The sequence below is a fragment of the Capricornis sumatraensis genome, chromosome 1, assembly GCF_032405125.1.
Source record: "Capricornis sumatraensis isolate serow.1 chromosome 1, serow.2, whole genome shotgun sequence".
NCBI lineage: Eukaryota > Metazoa > Chordata > Mammalia > Artiodactyla > Bovidae > Capricornis > Capricornis sumatraensis.
The window spans coordinates 1,935,093-1,956,807 of NC_091069.1; the positions used below are offsets into that span (position 1 = coordinate 1,935,093).

Below are 21,715 nucleotides of genomic sequence, written 5' to 3' on the forward strand. Positions count from 1 at the left end.
AGCCTGGACACCAGCTCCCTGCCCACTGCTCCGTGCCCCCCAGCAGGTCACTTGGCCTCTCTGGGCCCCAGCTTCCTCCATAAGCAGTGAGCATAAGAAAGCCCGCCCGGGAAGGTCACAGGCAGGGCTCCGCGACCCCCGGAAGTTGAGTGCCTGCCTCACAGTGGACGGTCACCCAGTCTGCGGTCCTCGTGGTCGCTGTCTGCCCCACACAGGGCAGCCCCAGACTCAAGCCTGAGGTCAGCAGAAGAAACAGGGGGGCCACCTGGCCCAACCTAAGGCTCCCCACTCCTGCCGCTCCCAGAGGTGGGCACAGTGAAGGGCTCACAGCCCCACCCGGGGCAGTCTCTCGGGGGACATGGGGGCTTGGGCCCTTGGCCACCACCCACTGCCACCAGACAGGCATGTGCCTCCTGCCCAGCACACAGCCTCAGCGCAGACTCGAGTTCTGGGTTCGAATCCTGCCCTCCACTCCAACGCCTCCTGAGTTCCGTACAACAGGCAGATCACCAGGATGACGAGAGGTCAGAGGAAGGTTACCCGGCCCTGAAGTCGCGCCCTCTGCCCTGCCCTGGGTGGAGGTGGGGGAGCGGCAGTCTCTTCTGGTCTCCCGAGAACGGGGCGGCCAGGCACCCCAAGAGAAGGGCCCCGGCAGGGCCTGGAACCCGGCTCCTGACACCCGGTCCTATGACGGCGGCAGGATGTTGGGAAACCCAGAAGCACTTGTTTCAACACCGCAGCCACGCCAGCAGCCGGTTTCGACATGCAGCGGCGCCCGGGAGGCCTCGGCCTGCTCGTCCTCGGGGCGCACGGACCGGCTGGGCCATCGTGAAGGTACAGAGGCCACCGCCCCGGCCCTGGGCCGCCACAGGCCCCTGCAGGCCCGCTCCGCCCCGAGCTTCGCGCAACCCCGTCGAACCCGGTGCTTGGGGAGAGCATGTCCTGGGGAGCGAGCACGCCCCGCGGCTGGGGCCACCCATCAGTTCCGGGGCGCAGAGCCGAGTCGGGAGGACGCAGCCCAGCCCACCCAGGCCTCACAGTCAGCACACGGTCCGGCCGAGCCTGCGTGCAGCCCACGTCCCTTGGCTGAACGTCGAGGGAAAACAAGAGAAGCCCAGGACAGCAGCTGCCACCCAAGGGCACCCCTGCTGCCCAGAAGGGACCTGCTGAGCTCGCCTCAGAGGACACCAAGCCCCAGCGAGGGCAAGGGACCCAGGCCGGACCCGACGGAGCAGGGCGGCAAGGACCCCCCGCGGGCCCCAGGCCCGGCCAGCGGGAGGGGAGGCTGTGCATTGGGGTGGGGGTCAGCCTCGGAGGGAAATCCCTCTCGCTGTGCCCTGTGCCCCCGGGGCTGACTGTGAGGCCTGGGTGGGCTGGGCTGCGTCCTCCCGACTCGGCTCTGCGCCCCGGGACTGAGCACTCTGCCCACATGCCCAGGGCCCCAGCCCCTGCAGACCCCAGGAGCCTGCCCACCCCCCAGCGCTGGGGACCGAGGGTCCCAGCACTGCCACCCACGGTGCAGGCCTGGCACGGCCTCACCCTGGGCTCTCGGGACACATCCAGGACCAGTCGGCGGGGGACGCAGCAGCACTCCCCCCACAGTGACGGCACCCTCACCCAGCCTGGCAGTGCCCGCTGGAAGCATCGCCTCTCAGCACACGTGGCCCTGCAGCCACCAGGCTCCCTCTGCACAGCACGCCCTCCGGGGTCTCAGCTCTGCCCACCCTGCAGACTCGCCACACAGGGGGCTCCATGGGCCAGCACATCTACCCAGGTGCCCCCACCAGCAGCCAGCATGACGCCCAGCCAGCTCTCAGAGCCAGCTCAGGGGCAACCAGGAAGGATGGCTCTGAAATCCCGAAAGGCTCGATGTGGCCAGCGGCACCCACAGAGACACAGAATTTCAAACGACGCGCCCCTCATCAGGAGGGGCCCAGGCACCTTCTCAACACAGGGTGCTGCTCCAGATCCGGGGACACGGCAGATCGCCCGCTGGGAGGACAGAGCATGAACCCACACAGAAACAAGGACAGTAATCAGGGGACGCCCGGTCTGGACGCAGTGGCGGGCAAGGCCTGGAGGAGGGCCCATGCCCCGAGCAGTGGGAACGCCAGCCAGAGGGCTCTCCTACGGGGGGGCGCAGGGCCGTCCAGGGCTCACTCAGGCCTGAGGCTCCCCCAGGGCCCACAGAGGATGGGCATCACCCCACGTGCCCTCGGAAGCCCCTGCAGACATTCCCTCCCTGTCCCCAGGCGAGATGACCGGGATGCCCTCCCCAGGTGCCCGGGAGCCCCACCCAGCACCCCGCTAGGTCTTCAGACCAGCAGGATCCGGACACCGAGAGGGATGAGGGACGCGCCACCCTTGGCAGGACACAGCGCTGTGGACACCGCGCTCGCCACACAGGCAGACGTGGCTGTCTGCACGGGCCTGCGTGCACACACGACTGTCATAAGAGGCAGGAGCAAGCCTCCAGGTTAAACGGGCCTCGCGCCTTGCCCCCGCCTCCCTTCCCACCTCTGAACCGCAAGGCTGCAGGAGACAGGGCCCACCCAGCACGAGAGGGGGCGGGACTTCCCGAGGTCACTCAGCTGCCCCCGGCTGGACCTCGGAGCCAGGCCCGGAACCCCGAAACCTCTGCAGCCCCTGAGGGGTCAGGGGGTGCTCAGCAGCAGGAGTGGGGACCTCACAGGGACAGGGCGACGGGGCCCCAGACACCACGGTTTCTCAGGCGCCCACACGTGTGCACCACCCACAGGATGGAGCCCTGTTTCACTCAGTGAAACAAGCAGCCCTCTGCACCCCCTGCTGCCAGGCCCTGATGCCGAGAGGAGCACGTCTAGCGCGCCCCAGCACTAGGCGGTCCCCCAGGCGGGAGCTGACTGGCCTCGGGGTGGGGGGAGCCCCTGGACCTTGCGGGCAAACGCGTCAGAGCCCTGGGACAGAGTGACAGCTGTGCTCCCGTCCCCAGAGGGGCCTCGCCTCCTCCGGGAGCCTGTTCGTGCCTCTGTCGAGCCCCCGCCAACCGTCTGCTGAGCCCGGGGGGGCACCAGACACTGGGAATCAAGAGCCCAGCCTGGGCAGGGCCACCACCGACGGGTCCTCCTCCACGGGGAGGCAGCCGCCACGGGGACAGGGCTCCTGGAGACACCGCCGGGGGAGGGGGTTTCGATTTCAGGCCTCTCCCACCCCCATGTCGTGTAAGGGAGAAGGAGCCTCCGTGACCGAAGAACTGAGAACCAGGTGAGAGACGGCGGCTGCTGCCAGGCTGAAGGCCTGCGCTTCCTGCAACCGCGAACCCGGGACTCAGGCCAGCGAAGCCCCTCCCACCGCCCCTCAGACGGCAGGAAGAGTTCCGAGAGGGCGGCAAGAGATCCCGGCCCACGCCCGCTGCAGCTGCGCTCAGGCGGCCGGGGCCTGGAGCCCAGCACACACGCTGGCACCTCGGCGGCGGGAGCGAGCCGGGCTGGTGACCGACAGAAGACGCCCGGCGGCGGGGAGGCTCGGCGCCGAGGCGCTCCGGCGGGGTGGGCCCGCGGCAGGTGTCGGGGAGCTGCGGCGCCATTAGCTCCATCAGCAGCTCCTGCAGACCGGCAGGGCTGGCCGAGCGGGGCCGGGAGCCGGCGTGGCCGCCGCAGCCCCGTCTCCGGACAACACCTGGCGACAGAGAGGGCCCAGAGGCGGCACGTGGGCTCCCGCGGGCCCACCACGCAGGCGGGCGCCCGAGGCCTGGGAGGCCGCCCTCAGGCAAGCGCAACAGTCCAGGGCACCCCAGGAAGGCCCACCAGGGGAAGCCCCCCACACCCAGCCCCTCTGGCGGCCCACAGCTGGGCAGAGGCTCAAACTGCCCACACGCCCCAGACGCCCGAGACCGCCATCCAGCCACCCCTCCGGGGCACCAAGGCAGGGGGCAGCCCTTGGTCCCAGGGCCGGGCGAGTGACCCTCTGCTCGTCCACGCAGGGACCCCCTGCCCTCCAGACCCCAAGACCACATCTCCTCCCAGGCGCTGATTCTGGAGCAGGAAGACCAGCCCTGCCCAGCCCACCCGTGGGGAACACTCGACGGCCCCCCCACAGCAGGCCCTGAAGCGCTGACCCCAGGCAGGCCACAGGCCTTGTGCTGCGCAAGGGGGCTCAGGCTGGAAGAGGGTCCACGTCCCTGTCCTGAGAGCCCACCATAGGGGCCGCTTTGCTGCTGACACCAGGGGTAACGAGTTCCAGATGGGCCAGGCCAGGGGCGGGGGCGGGAACAGCCTGCTGAGGAAGCCCGACGGCCTGAGATAAGGCGAATTTCTGAGCCCCCGGCCAAGCCCCTGCACGCGGGGGGCGGCCGGCCCTGCAGAGGAGAGCCCGCACCTGCCCCGTGCATGCAGCTATGTGCCGAGGACCACCCAGGCGGTGCCGGCTCCGGAGACCCCCCCAGGACCACGGACCCTCCCCGGCCGCCTCCCCCCGGGGCCTGGCGCCTCGCAGCCTCAGTCTCCCTGAGGCCCGGCCCGAGAGACGGTGACCCCGTGCCAGCCCACTGGTCCCGCCGGAGAGGAAGGGGTGCCGGAAGCAGGCACCAGATGGATCAGACAAAACCCCAGACGTGAAGACTCAGGCCAGGCTCCTAGAGGTCGCTCACCTGACCCCTGACCTGCCACCTTCAGGCCACCCCTCAGGCTCGCGCAGAGGATCCAGCTTCATCAGGCTGGGCGTTTGTGTGCGCCTCCCCCATCAGACAAGCCCCCACCCACCCACCCCCGGCATGGGACCCCTCCTCAGCGTGGGCCTGACCCGGGCAGGATGGGTGGGGGGACCTGTGAACGGGGCAGTGAGTTCCGCCCTAAGCACCTTCCCTTCCGTCCACGGAGCCTGCTGACCCCTCCCCAAGCCCGCCCTAGCCCCTCGGACCCCCCACCCAGGGAGCACCAAGAGCAGAAGTGAAACCGGCTCACATGCCCCGCCCCAGGCCCTCTGAGGGACGGCAGGGCCCGCGTCCACACGGACAGAAAAGCCACCGCTGTGCCCCCACGGCAGAGTCCCCGGCAAGGGGCAGAGGGCCCAGCCACGCTCAGCACAGGGCCCACCATCCACACCGGGGCCAGCCTGAGGCCCGCAGAGGGGCCAGGACGCCCGGCCGCCCCCTGGGGCTGACACACCGGCCAAAGCCCATCCTCAGAGACTGGGTCGGCCCACGCCCTGAGAGCACCCAAGGTGGGGGACCCATGTGCCCATCACTGCCCAGGTGCCCCTGCCCTGGGGGCTGTCAGCCAGGGACAGCCAACAAGCAGGCTTCTGTGTGTGACCGAGTCCCCGCCCCGTCTTTACAGCAGGGGTCCCCGAAAGGACCCTGGGAGATGACACACGCGGGGGGGACTTTCCTGCGGCCTGCGTACAGCTGGCTGTCATCGGGGCCACCCCGCCTCCTCCGTCTCTGCACCCCGAGTCCAGCTACACGGCCCACCCGACGCTCACAGCCTTTGCAGCAGGAAGTGCCCCCGATGCTGAGGGCGGCCCGCCCCCCGACAGGGTGACCGCGGACAGGCACAGCCCTCTCCAGCCTCAGCCCTCTCCTGTGTAAGGGAAGGGGGCGGAAAGGGAGAAGGAATCGGACAGCCTCATCTGTAACGTCCACAAACCGGGGCGGCGAGCCCGGAGCGGACGTCCCCGCCAGGACACACGGGTTCCCACCCCACAGCGTCCGCACCAGGGTCTGGGACAAGTGGGCAAGACGCCCGTGTGCCTTGGAAACTCAGCTCAGCTCGAGATTTAGGGGGAAAGACCTGTCATGCCATCCTGGTAGAAGAATCTAGAAACTGGGAGGAGGGGCGGAGAAGGCCCGCTGTGGCCGGGGTGCGCCCGGCAACCACCCCTGCCTCGCCAGCTGCCTGCTTTCTGGGGCTGTGCGGTTCCCTTCTCAGGAAAGGCTTCTCCCCTGAACTGCTAAGTGGAAGTGACAGGCATCATCGCCCGAGGTTTCCGCTAAGGGCGGCACGACTGTGTTTACCCAAAACGCACACCACCTGCGTCTGCCCGAAAGCGGGGGCCCCGCCCGCCCCCGCGTCTGCTGGCAGCGGGCGTCGCCCCGGGACCAGGCGGCCAGGGGCCCCCAGGACCCGGCGTCCTCACGCCTCCGAGGGCCGGGCCGAGGTGGACGGGGCTGCGCCAAGTCAGCCGGGCGGCGGCGGCATTCGGTAGCCTGGTTGTGTCCTCCTCTTTGCGGCCCTGTGGACTGCAGCCCACCAGGCTCCTCTGTCCAAGGGATTTCCCGGGCAGGAACACTGGGGCAGGTTGCCATTCCCCTCTCCAGGGTGTCTTCCTAACCCAGGGATCGACCCTGCGCCTCCCACGTTGCAGGCGGGCTCTCTTCTGCTGAGCCTCCAGGGAATGCGCCTGGCCGAGCGGAATTGTGCCTGGCGCGGCCCAGGACGCGGGCTCCCAGAGGTGTGCTCACCGCAGCCTCGCCACACGACCCTCTGTCCAGGTGCACCAGCCGCAGCTTCCTGGACATAGTCCCAGCCAGTCACAGACAGCAGACTGCGGCCACAGGCGCCCCCACAGGGCGAGGAGCGAGGGGCCGGCCGACAAGCACCCAGCAGAGGAGCGGTGGAGCCCACCCCAGGCCCCCCGGGGCCGGCGCTTAGATGGGAAACCAGTGAGCTGTGAAATTGGCTGATCACCTAAGTGGACACCTTCCACCTCTCCCCTCCGGCAGGGAGGAGGGTGGGCAGACGAGGCCAGAGTCTCCTGGGCCCGCCGCGTGTCTCCCAGGGGAGGGGCCCCTCTGCGGTCGCCCTGCTGCCCCTAGGCTGTGCGGGGGCAGGGGGCAGCGCGGTCCTGCTGCCCATTGGCCTGTGGCCACCACTCACAGAACGTCCATCACCCCGGGAGGCTCCCCACCCGCAGACAGGGCCCTGCAGGAATCAAGCGCCCAGCACCCCGGGGGCTGACCATCTGTCCCCGACCTGCCATGGGGAAGGGGTGGGGTGCCAGCTCTGCGGCCGCCCCTCCTCCCCTGAAGACAGCTCCCAGCCATGGACACCTCGGGCCCCCCCCGAACACGGTGTGGGAGAGCCAGGCTGCGGCGAGGGCCAGGGCTGCTCGCGGAGGAGACCTCCTGCCCGGAACCCAGGAGCCAGCCACAGCCACGCCAGAGACAAGGGTCTCAACACAGACCCTGAGGCTCACCCCTGGGGACCTCCCATCTCTCCTGCTCGGAGACGACTCACGTGACCCCAGGCCCAGCCCCACACCCGGGCTGGTGTAGGGCGCCCCCACCCACCCTCCACCCCAGGGATGAAAGGTGGCTCTCAGTCAGCACACCCACGGAGGCCAGCTCCAGCTGGTGCTGGGAGCACCCTGGGGACATGGCCAGCTCCACGGCCACCCTCGCAAGCCCAGCTGGGCAGGGCCGGGGGAGGCGGGGAGGCCCCTGCACGCGTCACACCTGGAGGAAGCCCAAGGCACTCAGGCTGGGAGCCCGTTCCAGAACCTTCCATGTGGGCAGTCGGTGGGTCTACCCTAAGAGCCTATGGGCCTGCTCCCACACCAGAAACCTCCACCGTGCCCCAGATTTTAACCAGACCCATCAGGCACTTGCTCAGCAATTCAGTCGCTCGGTCGTGTCCGGCTCTTTGCGACCCCAAGGACCGCAGCACAGCCGGCAGGACGTTTCAGCACCGAACGCTCACACCGAGAGGCAGGCCGACCCGGCGGCTCCCGGGCTCCCGGTGCACCGCGTGTGCCAGAAGCATCTCGTCCCGTGGCCAGGAGGCCACGGCTGTCCCAGCCCCGCCAGGGCGGACTCGGGCTGGGCAGAGGGAGGGGCAGTGGGTGGCCGTGCCGGGAGAGACTCCAGGGACGGACGCCGCAGGCCAGGCCCTGAAACGGGCCTCGGCACAATGGAGCCTGCAGCCCAGCGCGTCCCGGGTCCAGGGGCAGGGCCCTGCCTCGAGGGAGGCCTGCGTCTTTCCTAGCCGTGTCACTGAGCTCTCCAAGTTCCCTCTCGGCTCCGAGACCAGGTGCCAGGCCCAGAGAAAGCTCCAGAAGTAATTAGTCAAACGAATTAGCAGCACGGTCACTACGTTACCCTGATGAGTCACGTGGCAAGGCATGTGGGAAAGTCAAGTCCGACACCGCAAGGCCACTGGCTCCCATCAGATAAAAGCCCAGGAGAGCCCAGACAAGGGGCACTAGCCACGGCGAGCTCAAAGGGAGCCAGGCCTTCCCAGACTCCCCCGAGGTGTCTCCCCGACCCCAGACCAGGGCCAGCGTGGGGCCCGCCTGGGGCTCTGACGCCCCCTGGAGACGGGCCGGACTCCCAGCCCAGGACCCCGTCCCCCAGCCGCCCAACAGCACAGCTCAGCATCCACCTCAGTGCCCTGTGACCACCGTCCCCCCAGGCCAAGGTCCCAGGTCTTGGCCAGGCCGGGGGCAGCCCCCACACCCAGGATCCCCAGCCCCTGGATGGGGTTATTCCTTCCAGGAGGTACTGGTCAGAATTCCCCCCCGCCCCGGGTGGTCCCAGATCCCAGGCTGCCCCCCAGACAGGGCAGTCTCGTGGCCAAAGTGCCTCTGCCTGCAGGGCGGAGAGGCCTCTCGGTGGGCTTGAGAGCGGCTCACACTGGGGCCCGGGGCGGGCGCTGCACCACGCGGCCCCACTGCCAGGCCCCTAGGGAAGGAAGTAGACGCGAGGATGCAGGCTTGAACTTGAGGCTTCTGCAAGGCCACAGGGCTGAGCCGGGCTTGCGGCCACAGCGCAGTCCCGTGAGCAGCGGGCACGGAGGGGAAGGAGCAGCTGCTTCCTGCCAACTCCACCCCAGCCCGACGACAGGGAGTCTGCAAGCTGTCAGCAGCTCAGGCAGTGGCCGGATGCCGACCCCACGCCCCGCGGCCTGGCAAGGCCACCGAGGGCGGCGAGTGGCTGTCAGCCCGGCCCGCAACCCTGGACCCACCCCCCCCCAGGCAAGACGACGAAAGCAGGGGCTTTGGGCAGAGCCGGGGGCTCCAGCCCAGATGGTGGGGCTGAGGGACACAGCACCCCACCCCACCAGGTGCCCGCCCCCTCCCCAGCTCCACCTCCACGCCCCCCTCCAGCCCGGGATCCCAGGGTCCCCAGACCTTCCACCTGTCCCCCGGTGGGGGCAACAAGGCGTCTCAGAGCGTGAGCCCCTTCCCTTCGCAGGCCAGGCCCACCAGAGCCCCGAGGCTGCCCTGCTCAGCCAAACATCCAGCCAGACGCAGCCCACGAGGGAAACGGACAGGGCGCAGGGCCTCCCGAGCCTCGGCCGTGTGTTTGGACGGGTGGACACGGAGGAGGGGCCACCTGCCTCCCCCCGCCATGAGGGGCCCCACCATGGCCCGTCCAACCCCCGGCCACATGTACCTGGCCCCCGTGGAAATCCAGCCACAAATGCTGACTGTTTATTATTATTATTTATAGTAGGGGGAGCAAGGAGTCTGTCTTAACCAGTCCTCAGGAAAACTCAAATCCAGGCCCACTAATGGGGGTGGGAGGGCCAGGGAAGGGGGCCACCCTCCCCGGCCCGGCACCCTCCAGACACAGCTGCACTGCGTGCCCCGAAAAGGCGTGGAGCCGGGAGCAGAACGAGGATGCAGCCTTACGGAAGTCATTTTCCACGAGGCCGGGGGGCCGGGGGCCGGGGGGCCGGGGGGCTGGGTGCTGGGGGGACCGGGAGCCGGGGGACCGGGGGCTGGGGGGCCGGGGGCCGGGGGGCCGGGTGCTGGGGGGCCAGGGGCTGGGGGACTGGGGGCTGGGGGCTGGGGGGCTGAGTGCTGGGGGCTGGGGGTCCGGGGACTGAGGGGCTGGGGCCTCGGGGGCTGAGTGCTGGGGGCTGGGGGGCCGGGGACTGAGGGGCTGGGGGCTGGGGACTGGGGGGCCAGGGGCTGTGGTGCCAGGGGCTGGGGGCTGGGGGACTGGGTGGCCGGGGGCTGTGGGGCTGGGGGTTGGGGGCTGGGGGACTGGGTGGCCGGGGGCTGTGGTGCCGGGGGTTGGGTGCCGGGGGCTGGGGGGCTGGGTGCTGGCGGGCCGGGTGCTGGGTGCTGGGTGCCGGGGACTAGGGGGCCGAGGGGCAGGGACTGGGGGGCCGGGGCGGCCAGCTGTCCGTCGGCTCAGCAGCTGGCTGCTGGTAAGCACTGACCACAAGGTGCCTTCCCTGCACGGAGCCCACGGGCACCCCGACACGGAGCCCACTGAGGCCACCGGGCCCCGCAGCCCTCCCAGGCTCTGAACAGCCTCAGGCACCCACCGCCAGGCCTCGGTTTCCGCAGGGGCATAATGGGAACAGCGGCTTCCAAGTCCAGTTCCAAGACACCCTTGCTCGGGAGGGCTGGGGACCCCAGCTCGGACTCAACAGCATCGCCGCAACCTCCCTCCCTGTCCCGAGGACGGACGGGGTGCCCCCGCCCAGCCTCCCGGTCTCCGCTGCTGGCCCCGCAGCCTCCTGGCCTCACCTGGAGCCTCTCTTTACCAGGAGCTGCTCACACGCTCTCTGCGCCCAAGCCCCCACCTGCTGAAGTGTGAGCCTCCCGGCCATTCCAGCGCGGCCCCCAGGGGGCTCCCCTGCACCCCTTATTTCCTTGTGGCTTCCTGGGCTCCAAAGGATCCTGGGGCCACTTCCTGAGCCCACAGCAGTAAATGGTGGACTGTAGGGCTCCTGGTCTTCTGCCCACATGCAGAGCACACTCACACAAAGACCAAGCTCAGACCTGCCGACAGGCCCAAGGCCAGCCCCGGCCCCCCCACCCCATCCTGCGGACGGCGGGGGGAGCAGAGAGACTCGGGGCCACCGCAGCAAATAGCGGCTGCAGAAGACACGGCCAGGGCGCCCAGGAGCTCAAGTCAGACCCCACAAGGCCCTCTGGGGCTCGCCGTGACCCCCTTCACCCTCAGGTCTCGGCCTCTGTGCTTGCTGTCCCCCGGCCCCCACCCGCTCCCTTATCTAGACTACAGGTTGCTGCCTCCTCCAGGAAGGCTTCCCCCAAGCTCCACCCCAGCCCAGGCGGATGGAGGCCTTTTCACCCTGGACAGCAGCTGCCCACGTCCTGCCCCTCGCCCCAAGTCAGCCCTGAGCCCTCACCAACCTCCTGCTTGAAAGAGGCCGCTGACAGCGTGACAAGCCTCCTGTCCAGCCCAGAACCCAGCGGGCCAGGACACTCACTGGTGAGGACACGCAGGCTGGGCCGGACAGAACCCAGCGGCCTGGGCTCTGACCTGGTTACAGCTGGCTCCTTCCTCGGCCGGGGCCACACTTATAAGTGACACATGGCCTCCCACGGGGACCCCTCTGAAGGACAGAATCCTTGGGTGGGCAGGAGACCAGAGTCTGTCCACAGAAACACACGTGGGGGTCACACCTCCCTCCCATCACACACCCAAAGGATCTCACGCCCCCCACACTCCAGCTCCCTGACCCCAGCCCACCTCCCCATGTTCCCCAGCATCATGGACGCCTGTGGCCACCCCGGGCTCCTTCTCGGCCGGCACTTCTCCCACTGACCGCTCCCTGCCCCAAGCTGCCCCACGCTGTCATCCTCTGATAACTCAGGTCACGGGCTGCAGAGGCAAAACTGATCATCGTCCGAAGAAAGCACAGTTTTCGGTCCATTTTCTAGGAACGCGCTCCGCCCCGAGCGTGGCCCTCACTGCTTACTTCTGGCACGTGTCTGCGTCCTGGAAGGTCCCAGCTAACAGAACCCCGACTTCTGCTGGGAAGAAGCACTTCTTCCCTCCACCCTGCTCAGGGCTGCGTCCTGGGGTGCTGCGGGGCCTGGCTGGCGCCACCCCTGGCCTGCACAACCCCTGCACACAGACCCCCCCACTTCCAACCCCACCCCAGGGGCCGAGGAGGAAATTGAGGCCAGGGAGGGGGGATCCTGACGTCACACAGCTGCGAGATGAGGGCGGAGGGGAGGCCCTCCCCATGCAAGCCCCCCTCCCGGCCCCCAGACCCCCCGCTCCCTGGAACAAGGCCGGGATGCAGGCGGGAGGGTGCAGGCCAGTTTCTCCTTGGGAGGGGGGAGCAGGCCCTCCGCCGGGGGCAGGATCCAAACCAGTCCGACCGCCCCAGACGACTATCTCTCGATCGCATTTCTCAACCCAGCCCCGAGCGAGCAATTGCGACAGGCGGCCCGGGGACCAGATAAGGAGGCGTGGGGGTGCGGGCTGGGGGCTGGGGGCAGACTTTGGCTTTGCTTTGTCGTGTCTTGTTTCTGCCCCTGCTGCACCCTCTCCGCTCCCCAACCCTCCCCGGGGCTTCCTGAGGTTCGGGGCCGCCTGCAGGGCAGGGAGGGAGGCAGGTGAGGGGAGGCCTTTCCCAGCCGCGTGGGCACAGGTGAGGCCGCCCAAGCTGTGACCGCACCCCAGCAGGACCCTGATAGACTCCACCCTTCCCGTCTGAAGCCCCGCGGTGTCTGGTCCAAGAACCAGTGAGCAGGAGCGTGTGCCCCTGCGCCGGGCACTCAGGGGCAGGAAGGCCCCAACCCAGCCCCGCAGGCCCCCACTCTGCACAGGGGCCGGCCTCCTCGGCAGGGCTGTGTGCCCGGCACCCTCGCCTCCCCTTGGACTGACCTCCAGGGAGCCTTCTCATACCCAGCACCGCGAGTCCAGCCCAAGGCCAGGTCCAGGGAGCCCAGGCCCTGCTGCCACGCGCCATCTTCCCACGTGAGCCAGGCCGATCCCAGCAAGCACAGAGGGCCAGCAACACGGCAGCACCTTATCCTGCCCACTTCAGTGACCAGGCAGCTGAGGCTCGGGGCAGGACATGGGGTCAAGGAGCTTGCCCACAGGCCCCCTGCTCCCGAGTGGGCTGACCCACAGAAGCCTGACACTGCCCCAGCTCGGGACAAGTCTAGCCAGCCCCACAGAGCTGGGATGGAGAAGCTGGGTGAAGATAGGCCCCCTCCTGAGAAGGCCCCAGCCCTCCAGGAGAGGCCAGGGAAGGCGCAAAAGCCAGCAAGGTCCATGCTTCCGGTCAGCAGGGGAAGGAGACTTGGCCTGAGCCAGTGACAGCTCCAGGGGACCCCGCGCTGGCTCCGGTAACACACGACCGTGCCCCTCTTCAGGGACATCAAAGCCCAGCAGCCAGCCCAGACCTTGCCCCGCCCCCCAACCTAACTGTGGTCAACCCACCCCCTGCCCCTGCCACCACCAAGGGCTTATCTGACACCTGGGAGCAGCCCAGCCTCTGCTCCTCTGGGACTAGATCGCAGCCAAGCTTCCAAAAAATGCAAACTCCGGGGCAGAGCAGAGGCAGGGCGCTGGGAGGAATTCCCCACGCAGCTGCAGGTTGCACAACGGGCCAGGCCCCTACCTGCCTCCGCTGTGTTGCAAGGACCCGCCGCCCTTCAGGCTGGGGAGCAGGGCGAGGGCGAAGGCGGCACCGCTCCCCCCAGGTGGTAGGCAGGGGTCCAGGCCTCCCCAACCTCGGGCACTCGCCCCGGCCACAGAGGACCCTGTTTAAACTTCCCCAGGCAGCCGCCACCTGTCCCTTCTCTCAGGCTCTGCTGGCCCCGGAACTCTGGGCCTCCCCTCCCCACCCCACCAGAGAGGTGAAGCCCAGACAAGCAGAGATCAAAACCTAAACTGACACGCAGCAGGGCCCACGGCCGGCTGACTGTGAGAGCCCCTTGCCTTCCCCGCCTCCCAAGGCCAGATGAGGAAATGGGTGGGGGTGCCCGACGTCTCCCTGACCCACAGTGAGGGTCCCACTTGCCTTCATTGTCTGTCCTTTGGTTGACAGAGTTCCCAACACCCGCCTGGCCCAGCCCCCTGACTACTGCTCCCACTGACCCTGGGGACCCACAGCCCCCTGGGGACCTGGGCCTGCAGTTCCCCAGGTGAGGAAGCGCCCCGGGGCAGAGACAGGCAGGGGGGAGCCAGGCACAGCGTGGGGGGGTCATGCCTGCAGGGAGCGTGGCCCCAGCCACCCTGAATCCCAGAGGCCAAGAAAGGACGCACACCCCTCCTGCAATCACAGGTCCCGGCGCTTCTGGAACACAGACCCAGCTCTTGAGCTCCCTGCGGGCAGGGGAGCCAGCCCCGGGAGTCCCCCTCGTCTGGACACCCCGCAGCGCTGGGACAGGCCCGTGCTCATCACCGGCCTGGAAGGCCCACGGGCGCTGGTGGGGGGGTTGGAGTGCACAGGCCCGGAGCGCGGGCCTAGCCTGACCCAGATCTGAGGCTTTCAGCAACAGCAGAGCTCCCAAAGATTCAGGTCTCCTGGGAACCACACATACCCACCCCCCACCACACACACGCACGCACGCGCACACACACGCACACATGCATGCACACGCACACATGCACGCACACGCACACATGCACACACGCGCGCACACACATGCACGCACGCACGCGCATGCACACATGCACGCACGCACACATGCATGCACATGCACACATACCCACGCACACGTGCATGCACACGCGCGCGCACATGCACACACGCACGCACACACGCACACACACACACATGCACGCACGTGCACTCACGCACTCACGCACACGGCTACAGGAAGGGCACCGGAGCTCCTGGCCCAGCTGTACATCAGCATCACCTGGGGCCACTGGGGAGCCCAGCGTCAAGGCTGCCGACCTCCTCGGTCTGGGCCATGGCTGGACACCGCAGTTCTGAAAGCTCCCCTCTTTCTAAGGCAGGCAGGCCGGGGGGGACACCCTAACTGGGTCAGAGCTATAGCTAACCAAGCCCACAGGCCTTCTCCCACCAGGCCAACAGCTCAGGAGGGCAGACACAGTGACCTGTGGAGGCACCTGGCTGCAAGCTCTGCACGAGTGAGAAGGGACAGGGCCTCGTCACTCCGCTCCTGGAGACAGAGCTTGGTTCCACTGGTTGCCGACAACGGCAGAGCCTGGGTCAGAACGGCCCAGCGCACGCCAGGGCCACGGCTTCCCAAGGCCCCTGGCCCCCACAGCCGGCCGACCAGGGAGGCCTGTGGGCAGGGCCGGCCTGAGTCCCTGCTCCGGGGCCTCGAGATCTCTGCTCCCCGGAACGGCAGGCCCCAACCCGCCCCGCCGTGGCCCCTTCGGGACCGTCCGCCCGCTGCACGTGCAGCTTTCTCAGGGCACCCCTGGTGAGGCTCGGAGCGGGGTCTGGCACTGCCCCTTAGTCCTGCCAGCGCTGTCAGGGAGAGGTCAGGAAGCCCAGGTTACAGACAGCTCGGCTCACCCAGCCCTGGACACCAACCGCCCTCCGAAGGCACCAGGAGGCTTCGGGGACAAAAGGCCCTTCCCTGCCCAAGGCCAGGCGTCACTGCCAGACAGACGGCACCTCAACCCACCCACCCTGGGGAGGGGCAGGGGGACAGGGCAGACGATCCTCTGGTCTAGAGGAGGTGAATGGTATCCAGCCCACGCTTTCGGGAGGACCAGCAAACGGGCACACTGGGGCACACAGCCTCCAAGAAAGACGGAGGCCCCCCCCCACTGGCCATCAGAGCCCTTCCACCCACAGGGGAAGGTTTGCTGAGGGCGGGCAATGCCCCCGGCAGCCACGTGAATGGACGCCAGCCTGACGCCCCCGTGCGTGCTCAGAGGCACACACGCGCGCGCACGCGGCCCCGGCCACCAGGCCCCCTCCAGCTCGGTCTGCCCGGCCCGGGCCTCCCACACCCAGGGCCATCAGAAATTCCACCTTGTGGGGACATTCAAGAGCAAAATTCCAGCAGCCTTTAAATCATCTAAGAAAATAAACATGGCTCCTCCCTAGCTGAGCTCGCTTCCTGGGGCCCCAAAACTCCAGGTGCAGCCCACTGCCCCCCCCAAGAGACATCCTCCAAGGCGGCGGGCACCCTGCTCTCCAGGAGGACCGTGACTGATGCAAGGGCCCTGTCCACCCCACCACGGCGTGCAGGCGAGGCTGAGGACCGACAGGGAGCCGCCCCGAGTCGGCCCCTCCCTCAGCCCTTCGGACGACCCCACGACACCTGCACCCCAACTCTGCCTCGCCGGGTAGCCACCGCTGAGCCAGGCGGGAGCCGCCGACGCGGCCAGGGCGCGCGGCGCCCAGCGCCTGCCTGCAGCCGAGGATCAGCACCGGCCCCGCCAAAGGAAAACACGGAGGCCCGGCAGAGGGAGGCTGGAGGCTGGGTGGTCCAGACACGCCGCCCCACACCGTCTGCTCCTGGCGGGTGGCCACCTCTGCCTGCCAGTGGGCGGGTGCAGTGGGGAGGAGCCGGGCAGCGCTGCCCAGCACCGGGCCTCCATCCGCGGGCCTGGAGGGGACCCCTGCTGCCACCCTGGGGCCCAAGACACACCCGCGGGCCCCGATGCAGCCCCACAGACCTGTGAGTCCCAGCAAGCGACCACCTGGCTGGACCCCCCAGCCCAGCCCCTGCCCACCTGGAACGGCACTGTCCACCCACGTCCAGGCTCCTCGACGGCCCGGGAGGCCTGGGGGCTCAATGATCCCGGCTCACCAAGCACCCAGCACACGCCTGGCCAGGCCCAAGCCCAGAGCCGTCCCCGCCGCACCCAAGCCCCTCACATCACTCACGGGACCCTCGGGACCGCCGGGGCTCCCCCCGGCCCCGCCGGGGCTCCCCCCGGCCCCATGTCAGACCTGACCTCAGCCCCCAGGCGTGCCCATCCTGACCCACAAACACACGGAGCCGGAGTCTGCACCCCCCAGCCCCACACACAGACCAGAGTCTGCACCCCCTCGGCCTCACACACAGACCAGGACGACCCCACCAGCACACGTCAGACACACCCCCGCCAACACTCCCCACCAATACACAACACACACACACATCCCCCACCAACACACGCCAGACACACACCCCCCACCAACACGTGCCAGACACACACCCACAACACACACCAGACACACATACACACCCACCAACACTGCCCACCAACACACGCCAGACACACACACCCCCACCAACACTCCCCAGCAGCACACGCCAGACACACCCCCACCAACACTCCCCACCAACACACGCCAGACACACCCCCACCAACACTCCCCACCAACACACGCCAGACACACCCCCACCAACACTCCCCACCAACACACGCCAGACACACCCCCACCAACACTCCCCACCAACACACGCCAGACACACCCCCACCAACACTGCCCACCAACACACGCCAGACACACCCCCACCAACACTCCCCACCAACACACGCCAGACACACCCCCACCAACATATACCAGACACACACCCTCCCACCAGCACACACCAAACACACACACCCTCATCAACACACACGAGACACATACCCCACCAACACACACCACAGACCCTCACCAACAATACACAAAACACACACACACCCCCACGACCAACACACACCAAACACACATCCCCCTCATCAACACACATCAGACACATACACCCCCTCCAACACACACCAGGCACACACACACCCCACAAACACACGCCAGACACACACACGCCACCACCAACACACACCAAACACACACATGCCATCACCAACACAGGCCAGATGCCCCTGCCCGGCCAGCACCACAGCCCCCATGAATCTCAGGCCCCCCGGAACACCCACCCTGACAAATCCCGCTGGGCACCGGTCACCCCTCATTCAGATGGTTAAAAATTCATTCACGGCAGCAGACTGGTTATTACGTCTCGGCCTTAATTAAAGAGGGCCGCACAGCGGCATTCTAAACAGCAATGTCGCTTTCTAATTGACAAGGCTCCGTTATCGAGAGAAAGACTCAAACGGGCCTGAAACGGTGCCAGCGCCCCTCCCCCACCCTCCCGGGTGGGGCACGATGGTTCCGTTTCAATTTTTAATCCACTGATGAAATATTCACAGGCCAGGGAGGGGATCACGTTTCCCAGGGCGTCGGATCCCTGCCCTGCCGGGGGCTCCCGCGCTGGGAGGGCACCGGGTTTGGGGTGACACGGTCAGGTCAGGGCTGGGGCTGGACACCTGCCCGCGCACATTCAGCTCCATCCCATCGCCAGGCCACGCGCGCCTCCCTGCCCGGCGCCCTGCCACGGGCCCACAGACCCCAACAAGGGGTGAGCCCCCGGAGGGGAGCAAGGGACCCAAGGCCTCCAGCAGCTTCCCCAGCCTCCTGCTTCCGGCCCTGCCTTGTCTGGGCCTCCACGGCCGGCCCGCCCCCCGGAGAGTCAGCACTGCCCCCAGAGCCGTCGCTTCCTAAGGGGGCCCCAGAGAGCGGCCTCCACCGCCAGCGTTGCCCACGAGCTGGCAGGCGGGCCTCCCGGGGCAGACGCTCCTCCCGACCGCTGCGTCAGCTGCTCCCGCTTCACCGGCGGGGACGCTGAGGCGGGAGGCCCTGCCGGCCCTCGCCGGGCATCTGCCCACCTCGACCCGGGAGCAGGGAAAGGCCAGCTGAGAACACAGATGAGGACAGAGGGGACCCGGGACCCTCAGCCCCCCTGCAACGCAGCCCCAGGTGCTGTGGGGCGGGCGGAGCCTGGCCCACCTCCCTCCCGCCCGCCTCCCAACCCAGGAGGAAAATATCCGGGGTGAGCCGCTGCCCAGGGTGGGAGGGACGGTCAATGAGGCCCCCACGCAGCCGCCCGGGCGTCCACATGGCGACCCCAGTTGCAGGTCTGGGAGCGTCCATCGGCCGCGTGCCCGCTGGGCCTCCAAGGAGGAAGACCCCGCATGGAAACTGCTGGCCTCGGAGGAGCAGAAGCCCACAGCAGGCGCCCCCGGGGGGCCCAGGCCACCTACCAGCCGCCAGGGGCCTCTGCTCCACCCAGATGCGAGAGCGTGAGAGGCAGCCGCCTCCACAGACGAGGGGCCTGAGGCTCAGAGGGGCCAGGGGCCAGGGCCAGGGCGGGCAGGTGGGGCAGGCCGGGGTGTCTGACCCTCCACCCCAGGGCGGGCAGGTGGGGCAGGCCAGGGTCTCTAACCCCAACAGCGTGTTTGACTCTCCACCCCGCAAGCGCCCGCCCCCGAGGCTCCCAGCGGCCCGTGCTCTCCCCCTGCGGTCCACCAGCCCACCCCCGCCGTAGCGGACGGCGTCCACACATCCTGCCGTGCGAGCTGACACTGACCAGCTGCCCAGCCAGCCGGACAGGTCGTTTAATCACAGCCCGCAATCAGCACGGCCTCTCCTGGTATCGCTGGGCAGGCACGCCCTGCCCAGCCATCTGGACACCCACCCCTCCCGACCCCGGGCCTGCGCACACCCTGGGCAGAGGCGTGTGCCCGGGGAGGGCGGCGGGGTCCCGCAGGGCAAGAGGGGAAAGCGTTCCCCGCAGGATGCTGGCGTGAGTCCCCACCTGACCCACCGAGGAGCCTCAGCGCCCTCCTCCCCAGAGCCCCCAGGCAGGGCCACCCCTGCCCAGAGCCGCCCTGCCCAGCTGTGCAGGCACAGAGCGTCGGCGGGGGGCGGCCCCAGGCCCAGGCCCCTCTCCTAGGAGAGCCTCCACGCGGGCGCTCCGGGGCCGGAGCAGGGCTCAGGGGACCCCACCCCCACCGTGAGCCCAGGGCCGGCACGAACCCACTCGTCAGCAGCCCCTCAGCGCGGCCCTGCCCACACCACTCGTGAGAGAACTGGGTCTCAGCCGACACGCTGGCCCCTGCCCGGAGACGCTCTGCCCGCTGGCCAAAACGGCGGCTCCTGGGGACACTGGCGGAGCCGGAGTCTGGGGCGAAGCCGGGCTGAGGTCCCTGAGGTCGGGGTCAGCCGGCGTTTCAGGGCCACTCTCGGGATTCCGCTCTCCCACCCAGGTCCCAGCTGCCCCCCAGCCCGGCCGTCAAGCGTCCAGGCCGAGCGGGACGCCTCCCAGGGATGGACCCCAGGACAGGGCAGGGGTGCAGACGTGCAGAAGTGCCCCCCTTGCAGGAAGGCAGGCCCACAGCCAAGACGGGGCTAGACAGCAGTGCCGGGCTCCCCCAGCCCTTGACCCACTGACCTGAGGTGGGGGCCCCTCGGGCGCCCTGTGCTCAGCGAGCACCCCCGCCCCCCGGCCGATGCCGCGATCCCCACATGGGCCAAGGCTGCGCCGACGCCCCGCCGCCTGCCCCCACCCTCGAGCCCTGGGGTCGTGCTGACCAGACACCACCCTGAGGACACACCAGGCTCTGACCACAGGCCCCAGGTTCCCAGGTCCTCCCGCCTCCATGGGACCCCACGCAGCCCAACCGACCACCCGCAGCTCCAGCCTCCCGGCACCACGACCCCACAAACAGCACCACCTCTGAGACGCAAACCTCAAGGCACCCCGATTCCCAGAGTGCACCCTGATTCCCAGCGCCCCCAGTCCTGGCCTGTGAGATGTGGCTCTAACCACAGCCCAGCCCCACCGCGCCCCCACCCCTAAGGCCACCACCCCTCAGGGGCGCGGGCCCCCACTCTGACCCTGGGCCCGGCCTCTGCAGCTCCAGGGCTTCCCATGGCTGCCCCCCGCCCACCGCACTGCCATCAACCCAGGCCCCCGCGCCGACACACCCCCCGGGGCCGGCCTCGCCCCCACCCTGGGGCCCCTGGACGGGCTGCCCCGAGACCCCCCAGAGCCTCCTGGCCGCCCGTCTCGTCCGACAGCGCGTCTCCAGCATCACCCCACGTACCCAGGACGCGACCATCGTCACCGCAGGCCCCGCGCTCCTCTGGACGTGGGGGTGGGGTGGTCAGAGGGGAGCCCAGCTCCGAGCCGACCCCCCGGGGGCCCCGCGTTCGGTGGACACCCCGACACCATGAGGGCCGCCCCCCGCCCCCCAGCGCCCGTCCATCAGGGCAGAGGCACCAGGCTCTGTGCAGGGGTCACAGACTAAGGCAGGCCGGCCACCCCAAGCCCACAGTTCACCTCGGTCAACACCACGGCTGGCCGGGCGTCCTCCGCCCAGCGATTTACATTTTTATCAAATTACACGGGAAAATTAGAAACATTATCATTTCCCTCAGCCCTTAACTCTCTCCTCCCCACAGCAGCACAGTCCATCCCAGGGGGACACCCCAGCCCCACCCTAGCTCCACCTGCCCGTCCCTCCCAGTGCCCCCCAAGCACAGGGCCTCCCCCACGGCCAAGGTGCTCCCGGCAGGGCCCCGGTTCCGGCCAGTGCAGCCAAGGGGCAGCGTCCCCTGCCCCCCGGCACTGCGTCGGGCACAGCACCTCCCCCAGGCCCGGTCCTCCCGTCCTGTGACCCGGGGTCCCGGCCAGGCCAGCTGTTACCACCCCCCCTCCCCGTGCCCACGTGGGAGGCCCCCAGAGCTCCCAGCACCCCAGCTCTGCAAGGCCACCCAGGAAGGACGCGGGGGGAGGAGGAAGGCGGCTCCCGGAAGCCCCCGCCCTCAGCCACGATCCTCCTGCACTCCCTGTGTGAAGACCTGCAGGGGTGGGGGGGCACAGCCCCTGGGATCCGCCCCCCAGACGCAGACCTCAGGCCCCAGTCGGGGGTCGGGACAGGGCCCCTCCAGCGAACCACGTGCGGACGCAGAGCCTCAGAAAAAAGGGCAGACTCGGGGGAGGCAGAGGGGCGGTGGGGGCAGCCAGGGCCGCGGCGACCGCCCGAGGTCCGCGGGGGCGACCCCCACGTGGGGCGGGGAGGGGCCGTCGGGGAGGGAGGTTTCGGGGCAGGCACAGCGCGTGCTCGAACGTTCCAGCAGCAGGACGCACAGCGGGAAGGCTGGCCCCGCGGGAGCACGGACGCGTGCCAGGCCTGGGGCTGCCGCTTCGCCCCCAGGACCTCGGCGCGGCGCGGCGGGGAAGGGGCTGCAGGAAGGCCAGGCCCGGCGTG

General features: G+C 69.0%; 1 protein-coding gene across 5 annotated transcripts in view; it reads right to left on the reverse strand.

Moving 5' to 3' along the window:
- The window catches only part of RXRA (retinoid X receptor alpha), an 89,268-nt gene that overhangs the window by 49,761 nt on the left and 17,792 nt on the right, over positions 1-21,715 (reverse strand). The gene's annotated exons all lie outside the window — the stretch shown is intronic.